Source organism: Nycticebus coucang, chromosome 18 (assembly GCF_027406575.1).
Source record: "Nycticebus coucang isolate mNycCou1 chromosome 18, mNycCou1.pri, whole genome shotgun sequence".
In the NCBI taxonomy this organism is placed as follows: Eukaryota; Metazoa; Chordata; class Mammalia; order Primates; family Lorisidae; genus Nycticebus; species Nycticebus coucang.
Genome location: NC_069797.1, coordinates 54,524,176 through 54,532,786, shown reverse-complemented (window position 1 = coordinate 54,532,786; position 8,611 = coordinate 54,524,176). Strand labels below are relative to the sequence as shown.

The 8,611-nt window shown below is 41.5% G+C and overlaps 1 pseudogene; it reads left to right on the top strand.

The window, feature by feature from the left end:
* Positions 1 to 6,059: 6,059 nt before the first annotated feature.
* On the top strand, positions 6,060 to 7,841 carry LOC128570651 (neurotrophin receptor-interacting factor homolog; annotated as a pseudogene).
* Positions 7,842 to 8,611: the final 770 nt, after the last annotated feature.

The following is an 8,611-nucleotide window of genomic DNA, read 5'->3' as shown; positions in this document are numbered from 1 at the left end:
TACTTGGGAGGCTGAGGCAAGAGGATCGCTTGAGCCCAGGACTTTGAAGCTGTTGTGAGCTATGATGCCATAGCACTCTATACAGGGAGACAAAGTGAGACTCTGTCTCAAAAAGAAAAAAAAATACATAAAAAAGTAAAAGAATATACCATTCTAACACTAATCAAAATAATGCTGGAGTAGCTATATTAATATTGGATATGCCATCTAACACCAATTAAAAGAACATATTAATAGACAAACTAGATTTCAGGGCAAAGATTTTTCCAAAGAATAAAGAAGGCCATTTCATAATAACAAAAGAGTTATTTCAACAAGAGCACTTAATTCTTTTTTTTTTTTGTAGAGACAGAGTCTCACTGTACCGCCCTCGGGTAGAGAGCCATGACATCACACGGCTCACAGCAACCTCTAACTCTTGGGCTTATGCGATTCTCTTGCCTCAGCCTCCCGAGCAGCTGGGACTACAGGTGCCCGCCCAATGCCCGGCTATTTTTTTGTTGCAGTTTGGCCAGGGCTGGGTTTGAACCTGCCACCCTCAGCATATGGGGCCGGCACCCTACTCACTGAGCCACAGGCGCCTCCGAAGAGCACTTAATTCTAAACATTTATTTACCTAATAAAAAAGCTTCAAAATATAAAGCAAAAATTATGATTTTCAAGAAGAATTAGACACTTTTACTAGTGTATTGAAATTTTTAATTAAAAAATTAATTTAATTTTTTAAATTAAAAATATAATTAAAAAATTTAATTGTCCATAATTGATAAAATGAGTAGAGAGAAAATAAGAGTATAGAAGGGTAAACAATTGTTTGAACAATACTATAATTTGACCTATATATACAATATCTATATATATTATATATTTTTTCTATTACTTAGTTATATTATCTGTTCACATATATTATCTGTGAATAATGATTATTTGTTTCTTTTTAATCCTTATAGCTTTTTAATCCTTATTTTTTGCTTTATTGCACTGACAAGAACTTCTAGTACAATGTCAAATAGTGTTGATGGGGGATATCTTTGTCTTGTTTTCTATCTTAGAAAAAAACTTTTTGACAATTTGGCATTTATTGGATTAAGAAAAATTTTCTTCCCTTCCTACTTTGCTGTGAGTTTTCTTATTAAAAAACTGTGATTATCAGTCAATATTTGCTGTAAGAAAAAGTAAAAAAAGAACAAAAAAAATCATGAATAGGTATTGAATTTTATCAAATTCTTCTTCTAAATCTATTGACATAATCACATGGATTTTGTACTTTATTCTGTTGAAGAGATGAATTACATTAATTTTCTAATTTTAAATCAAGTGTGTATTCCTGAATAAATCTGACTTGTAATTTTTAAAAAATATATTATTGCATTAATTTGCTACTATTTTGTTTAGATATTTTCCCCATTTCTTTTTTTTTTTTTTTGGCCAGAGCTGGGTTTGAACCCACCACCTCCGGCATATGGGACCGGCGCCCTACTCCTTGAGCCACAGGCGCCACCCTATTTTCCCCATTTCTTTTTGTTGTTGTCGTTGAGACAGAGTCTTGATCTGTCACCCTGACTAGAGTACAGTGGCGACATCAGAGTTCACTGCAACCTCAAGCTTCTGGGCTCAAGCCATTTGCTTCTTCAGCCTCCCAAATAGCTGGGACTATAGGCGTGTAACACTATGCCTGGTTAGTTTTTCTGTTTTTTTTTGTAGAGATGGGGGTCTTGCTCTTGGTCAGGCTGATCCCAAACTTCTGGCCTCAAGTGATTCCTCCCTACTTAACCTCTCAGAGTGCTGAGTAATTATAGGCATGAGCCATCATTCCCCGCCACTTTTTCTCATTTCTACTTATGAAAAAGAGACATGTAATTTATTTTCTTTGTAATGTCCTTATCTTCTCCTTATCTTGTTTGAATTTAAAGGTTATAATGGTCTCATAAATTGAGTTGGGAGGTGCTTCTTCTCTTTCTAATTTTCCATTTTGGGGGACTCACTCTGTTGTAATCACTCTGTTGATTACAGGATCTCACTCTGTTGCCCAGGCTGGAGTGCAGTGGTATGATTATAGCTTACTGTGTAGCCTCAAATTCTTGGGCTTAAGCAATCCTCTTGCCTGAGCCTCCCAAGTAGCTGGGACTATAGGTGCATGGCACCATGCCCAGTCAAGTTTTTTTTTTCTGAGACAGAGTCTCACTATGTTGCCCTCAGTAGAGTGCCTTAGTGTCACAGCTCACAGCTATCTTAAACTCTTGGGCTTACAATTTTTTACATTTTTTATGGAGAGGGGGTCTCACTATGTTGCCTAGGTCATTCCCAAACTTATGGTCTCCCATTTTCTTCTTTTTTTTTTTTTTTTTGAGACAGAGTCTCACTGAGTCGCCCTGGGTAGAGTTCTGTGGCATCACAGCTCAAAGCAACCTCAAACTCTTGAGCTCTAGTGATTCTCTTGTCTCAGGCTCACCAATAACTTAGACTACAGACGCCTGCCACAAGGCCCAGCTATTTTTTAGAGACAGGTCTCGCCCTTGCTCAGGCTGATCTTAAACTTAGCTCAGGCAATCCACCCACCTCGGCCTCCCAGAGTGTTAGGATTACAGGTGTGAGATTCTCCCATCTTCACCTCCCAAAGTGCTGGGATCAGAGCCTTGAGCCTGGACTCTTTCTAATCTTGAAAGAGTTTGTTGTATAAGTTTGATATCTCTTCCTTTAATATTTGGAAGAATTTACAGGTGAAGCCATTTGGGCCCAATGTTGTCTTTGTGACTGATTTATCTCCTTAATGAATATGGGACTAGTCAGACTTTCTATTTATTCTTGTGTCAATTTCGGTAAGTTTTGCTTTTTAAAGGATCAGCCTACATCTTCTAAATTTACAAATGTATTAGCATATAGTAATTCGTAATATCCTCTTGTCTTTTAAAAACTTTTTTATTGACCAGGCGCAGTGGTTCTCGCCTGTAACCCTAGCACTATGGGAGGCTGAGGCAGGAGGATCCCTGGAGCTCCAGAGTTGGAGACCAGCTCGCGCAAGAGCAAGACCTTGTCTCTACTAAAAATAGAAAAACTAGCTGGATGTAGTGGCAGGTGTCTATAGTCCCAGTTACTTGGGAGGCTGAGGCAAGTGGGGTCACTTCAGCCCAGGAGTTTGAGGTTGCTATGAGCTTTGACACCACAGCACTCTATCCAGGGTGACAGAGTGAGACTGTCCCAAAAATAAATTTAAAAAAATTTTTAAACCCTTTATATTAAGATATAACATGCTAAGTACACAAATCTTACATATGCAGGTTGATGGATTTTTCCACAGGTGCATGGTGTACCCATTCCAAGATCACGATCTACAACATTTCTGATCCTGAGAGTCTCCCCACCAAGCCTGTCTCCTCAAATAACAATATTTATGAGTTCTACCAGCATAGGGTTGTTTTGCTCATTTTTTTGTGGGGCGGCCTGTTATTTAGCTTCATAAAAATGGAATTATGTGGCCCATACTCTTACATCTGGTTTCTTTCACTCAATATTATGTCTGTGCCATTCATCTGTATTGTTGAATGTAGCTGTATTTCATTCATCTTCCTTGCCGTATAGAATGACTTTGTATTACTGTAACAGAATTTGTGTGTGCATGTGTGTGTGTTTTGGAAGTGGGTAGGATGTCTAACATAGTTTTTATCATATACACAATTGATTTAGCCATTGTTCTATTGGCAGACATTAGGTTTGTTTCAGTTTGGGGCTATATATATATATATATTTTTTTTTTTTTTTTTGCTAGAAATATATAGAAATATATTTCTTGTGTGTGTACCTTGGTGTGGAATTGCTAGATCATACGGTAGGGTTAGGTTTGCCTTTCATAGAAGCTGTCACACAGTTTCCATAATAATTATACCATTTTGGGCCAGGTGCAGTGGCTCACGCCTGCAGTCCTAGCACTCTGAGAGGCCGAGGTGGGTGGATTGCCTGAGATCAGGAGTTCAAGACCAGCCTGAGCAAGAGCGAGACCCTGTCTCTTCTAACAATAGAAAAAACAGCCTGGCATTGTGGTGGGTGCCTGTGGTACTTGGGAGGCTGAGGCAAGAGGATCTCTTCAGCCCAATAGTCTGAGGTTGCTGTTAGCTATGACGCCATGGCACTCTGTGAAGGGCAACAGAGTGAGACTGTCTCAAAAAAAAAAAAATTATTGGGTGGTGCCTATGGCTCAGTGAGAAGGGCGCCGGCCCCATATACCAATGTGGTGGGTTCGAACCCGGCCCTGGCCAAACTGCAACAACAACAGCAAAAAAATAAACAATAGAATTTCATTTAAAAAATTATTATTCTACTGTTTTATACTCCCATCACAAATTTTCAGTGTTTAGAATTTTAGCTGTACTTGTGGATGTGCAGTGGTATCTCATTGTGGCTGTAATTTGCATTTTTCTGATGCTTGATGATTTGAGCACTTTATATATATATGTATATATTTGTTGAAATTTGGACATCCTCTTTTGTAAAGTGTGTTCAAGTGTATTGCCTGTTTTTTCAAAAATCAGATTGCTTGAGTTTTTGTTTTTCATTTTTTTTTTGTAGAGACAGAGTCTCACTGTACCGCCCTCGGGTAGAGTGCCGTGGCGTCACACGGCTCACAGCAACCTCTAACTCTTGGGCTTACGTGATTCTCTTGCCTCAGCCTCCCAAGCAGCTGGGACTACAGGCGCCTGCCACAACGCCCGGCTATTTTTTTGTTGCAGTTTTGGCCGGGGCTGGGTTTGAACCCGCCACCCTCAGCATATGGGGCCGGCGCCCTACTCACTGAGCCACAGGCGCCGCCCGATTGCTTGAGTTTTTAAAATTAATTATTAGTTGTTTATGTATTCTGTGGTTTGCTTTTTCAACTTTCATTATGATGTCTTTTGATGAACAGAGGTTTTTTAATTTTAATGAAGTCAAATATATCAATCTTCTAATTTATAGTTAATGCTTCCTGCATCCTGATTAAGAAACCACTGTGATAAAAATGTGTCAAATGGTTTATGAAGTGAGTGTATGATGCCCCATAATCATATCATTGTATACAGTTATGATTTAATAAAAAAAAAAAAAAAAAAGAAATCTACCCCTAGGGCGGCGCCTGTGGCTCAGCGGGTAGGGCGCCGGTCCCATATGCCGGAGGTGGCGGGTTCAAACCCAGCCCCGGCCAAATTAAAAAAAAAAAAAATAAAGAAATCTACCCCAAGGCCATAAAAATATCCTTCTATAATTTCTTTTACAAGCTTTTTTTTTTTTATCTTTCACAATTAAGTCTATCATTCATCTAAAATTAATTTAGGCGTATATATGACCTAGGAGCCAAGACTCAGTATTTTTTCTGTGTGGATATTCAATTACTCTAGCACCGTTTATTGAAAAGAATATCATTTCCTCCACTGAATTTCAGTTGCATCTTTGTTGTAAATTAGGTGATGATTCTGTTTCTGTATTCTCTTCTGTATTTTGTACCAATGGCTTATTTGCCTATCCTGTGCAATGTCTCCTACTGTAATTATATACATGTATGTATATGTATATGAATTTTTTTCTTTTCTTTTCTCTATACATATACATGTGTTTATTTGGTTTCCACTTTTTGCCCTCACAAAATTAAAAAGGCTTAAAATTTAATAACAATAACAATATTTAAGATAAGGACTAGAAACAAAAACCTCGTAAAGAATGAACCAAGATAAATACATTCAGAAAAGAAATCAGACAATTGCTGCAATGAAATATTGAGTAATAATAATAATGCAAAAAAAGTAACATTCACATTGTCAGATAAGAGTATGTCTATCGGCCGTGAGGCCGACGGGCGCCATTGTGAGGCGTGCACGGGGACTTCACCCATTCCCGAGACAGACTGAGAGAGAGAAAAGTATGGCCTCCAGGCTTCCGACGACCTGGTCCTGTAACATCAGCTTTCCAAGCCAGATGTGGTATCTCAGTTAGAGGAAGCAGAAGAATTCTGGCCGTTGGAGAGAGGAATTACTCAAGATACCTTTCCAGAATATCTTGGGCCTCAGATCAAAATTCAACCGGATCCTCTTCCTGCTGAGAATCCCCTGATGAACATTGAGGTTTATGAGGTCCTTACACTGAACAGAGGTAGCTGGTGCCCTGAATGCCCAGATTCGCACTCTCTATGCTGAAGATGGGGTCCTGAGTCCTGACATTCTCAAGGAGCCAGTACAACAGCTGGGCAAGCATGCAGCTGATCCTCAGGCTGCTCGTCAGAAATTTTGGCAATTTCATTATGAGAATGTGGTAGGTCCCCGAGAAGCCCTCACCCAACTTCGTGAACTCTGTCAACAGTGGCTGGAGCCTGACATTCACTCCAAGGAGCAGATGCTGGAGCTGCTTGTGCTAGGGCAGTTCCTGGGTGTACTACCTGGGAAACTCCCGACGTGGGTGGAATCACAGCACCCAAAGGACTACCAAGAGGTGGCGGCCTTGGTGGAGGATGTGACTTGGATATCTGAGGAGGAAGAACCCTCCTGAGCAGACAACACATGTGACTTCACAGGAACCAGTGACTTTCCAGGATGTTGCTATGGACTTTACCCGGGAGGAGTGGGGGCAGCCGGGCCCAACACAAAGGACTGAGTACCATGATGTGATGCTGGAGACATTCGGGCACCTGGTCTCTGTGGGATGGGAGACTACACCAGAAAGTAAGCGGTTAACTCCAAATTCTGACATTCCTGAGGGAGAACCAGCCAAAGGCCTGAAAGTACAAGAATTCTCAAGGGATTGTGCCACATCTTCCATCTTGGGAGATGTCTTGCAGCATGTGGACCTAAACATCCCAGACCAAGTTCTGAAACAAGTGGGGTCTGCTCTGGAAAAAGTCCTCCCTCAGGTGGAGCCTTGTGAAAACCCCAAGTCCCAGGCAAACACTTGTCTTTTTTTTTTTTTGTAGAGACAGAGTCTCACTGTACTGCCCTCCGTAGAGTGCTGTGGCGTCACACGGCTCACAGCAACCTCTAACTCTTGGGCTTACGCAATTCTCTTGCCTCAGCCTCCCGAGCAGCTGGGACTACAGGCGCCCGCCACAACGCCCGGCTATTTTTTGTTGCAGTTTGGCCGGGGCTGGGTTTGAACCCGCCACCTTCGGCATATGGGGCCGGCGCCCTACTCACTGAGCCACAGGCGCCGCCCCAAACACTTGTCTTGACACAAGTCAGGTTTTGCTCCAGAAGGTGTCTCCTAAAAAATGTTTGCACGAACGTGGCTCACAGCTTAAGAACATCAAACATAATTCACATATAAAACATCAGAATCATTGTGGAAGACAAAAGGCCAAAGAAGGCAGTGGTTGTAGGAAAACCTTTAGCTGGAGTGCTAAGCAGATTACATTTATAAGAATTCACAAGGGGAGCCAAGTTTGCAGGTGCAGTGAATACGGTAAAATGTTTCGGAACCCAAGATACTTCTCTGTGCATAAGAAAATCTACACTGGGGAGAGCTGTATGTATGTGTGTCAGGACTGTGGGAAAGGATTTGTTCAGAGCTCTTCCCTTACACAGCATCAGAGAGTTCATTCTGGAGAGAGACCATTTGAATGTCAAGAGTGTGGGAGGATCTTCAATGATCACTCAGCCATCTCCCAGCACCTGAGAACTCACACTGGAGCTAAGCCCTACCCATGTCAGGACTGTGGAAAAGCCTTCCGCCAGAGCTCCCACCTCATTCGGCATCAGAGGACTCACACTGGGGAGTGCCCATATGTGTGCCACAAATGTGGAAAGGCAGTCACCTAGAGCTCACACCTTATTGGGCACCAGAAAACCCACAATAGGACAAAGTGGAAGATGAAATAGCCTACGTCATAGCTCTCAAGCCAGTTGAAGAGACAGTGCCATTTCAACTTGATTCTGCAATAGAACATGCACTTGGATGGTTGGGAATTGGAACTGAATGTGAAAGAAGCAGAGGGAGGACATTCCCCAAACCAAAGAACCACTGGGGACACCACCATTCTTTCAATTAGAGTAAAGAAAATGAGGAGTCGTCAATGTATTTGGGAAAAAAAGATTTAATTTTTCAATCAGTTGATGTGCTACTGTTTGCTCATTCATTTAGTCATTAAAAGTTATATTAGTGGCAAAAAAAAAAAAGAGTATGTCTATCATAGAATGCTTTGACTCTGAGGTTCAGTATGGGGTCATCAGTTAACTTCTTACTATTTTTTTTCCCAAAGTCTCAAAAAATAGACAACTAATATCTATAAATAAAAATAAAAGATAAGAGCAGTGCCTGTGGCTCAAGGAGTAGGGTGCTGGCCCCAAATGCTGGAGGTGGTGGGTTCAAACCCAGCCCCAGCCAAAAACGGCAACACACACAAAAAGAAACATAATAAAAAAAGAAATAAAAGGGCGGCGCCTGTGGCTCAGTCTGTAAGGCGCTGGCCCCATATACCGAGGGTGGCAGGTTCAAACCCGGCCCCAGCCAAACTGCAACCAAAAAATAGCCGGGTGTTGTGGCGGGCGCCTGTAGTCCCAGCTACTCGGGAGGCTGAGGCAAGAGAATCGCTTATGCCCAGGAGTTGGAGGTTGCTGTGAGCTGTGTGAGGCCACATCACTCTACTGAGGGCCATAAAGTG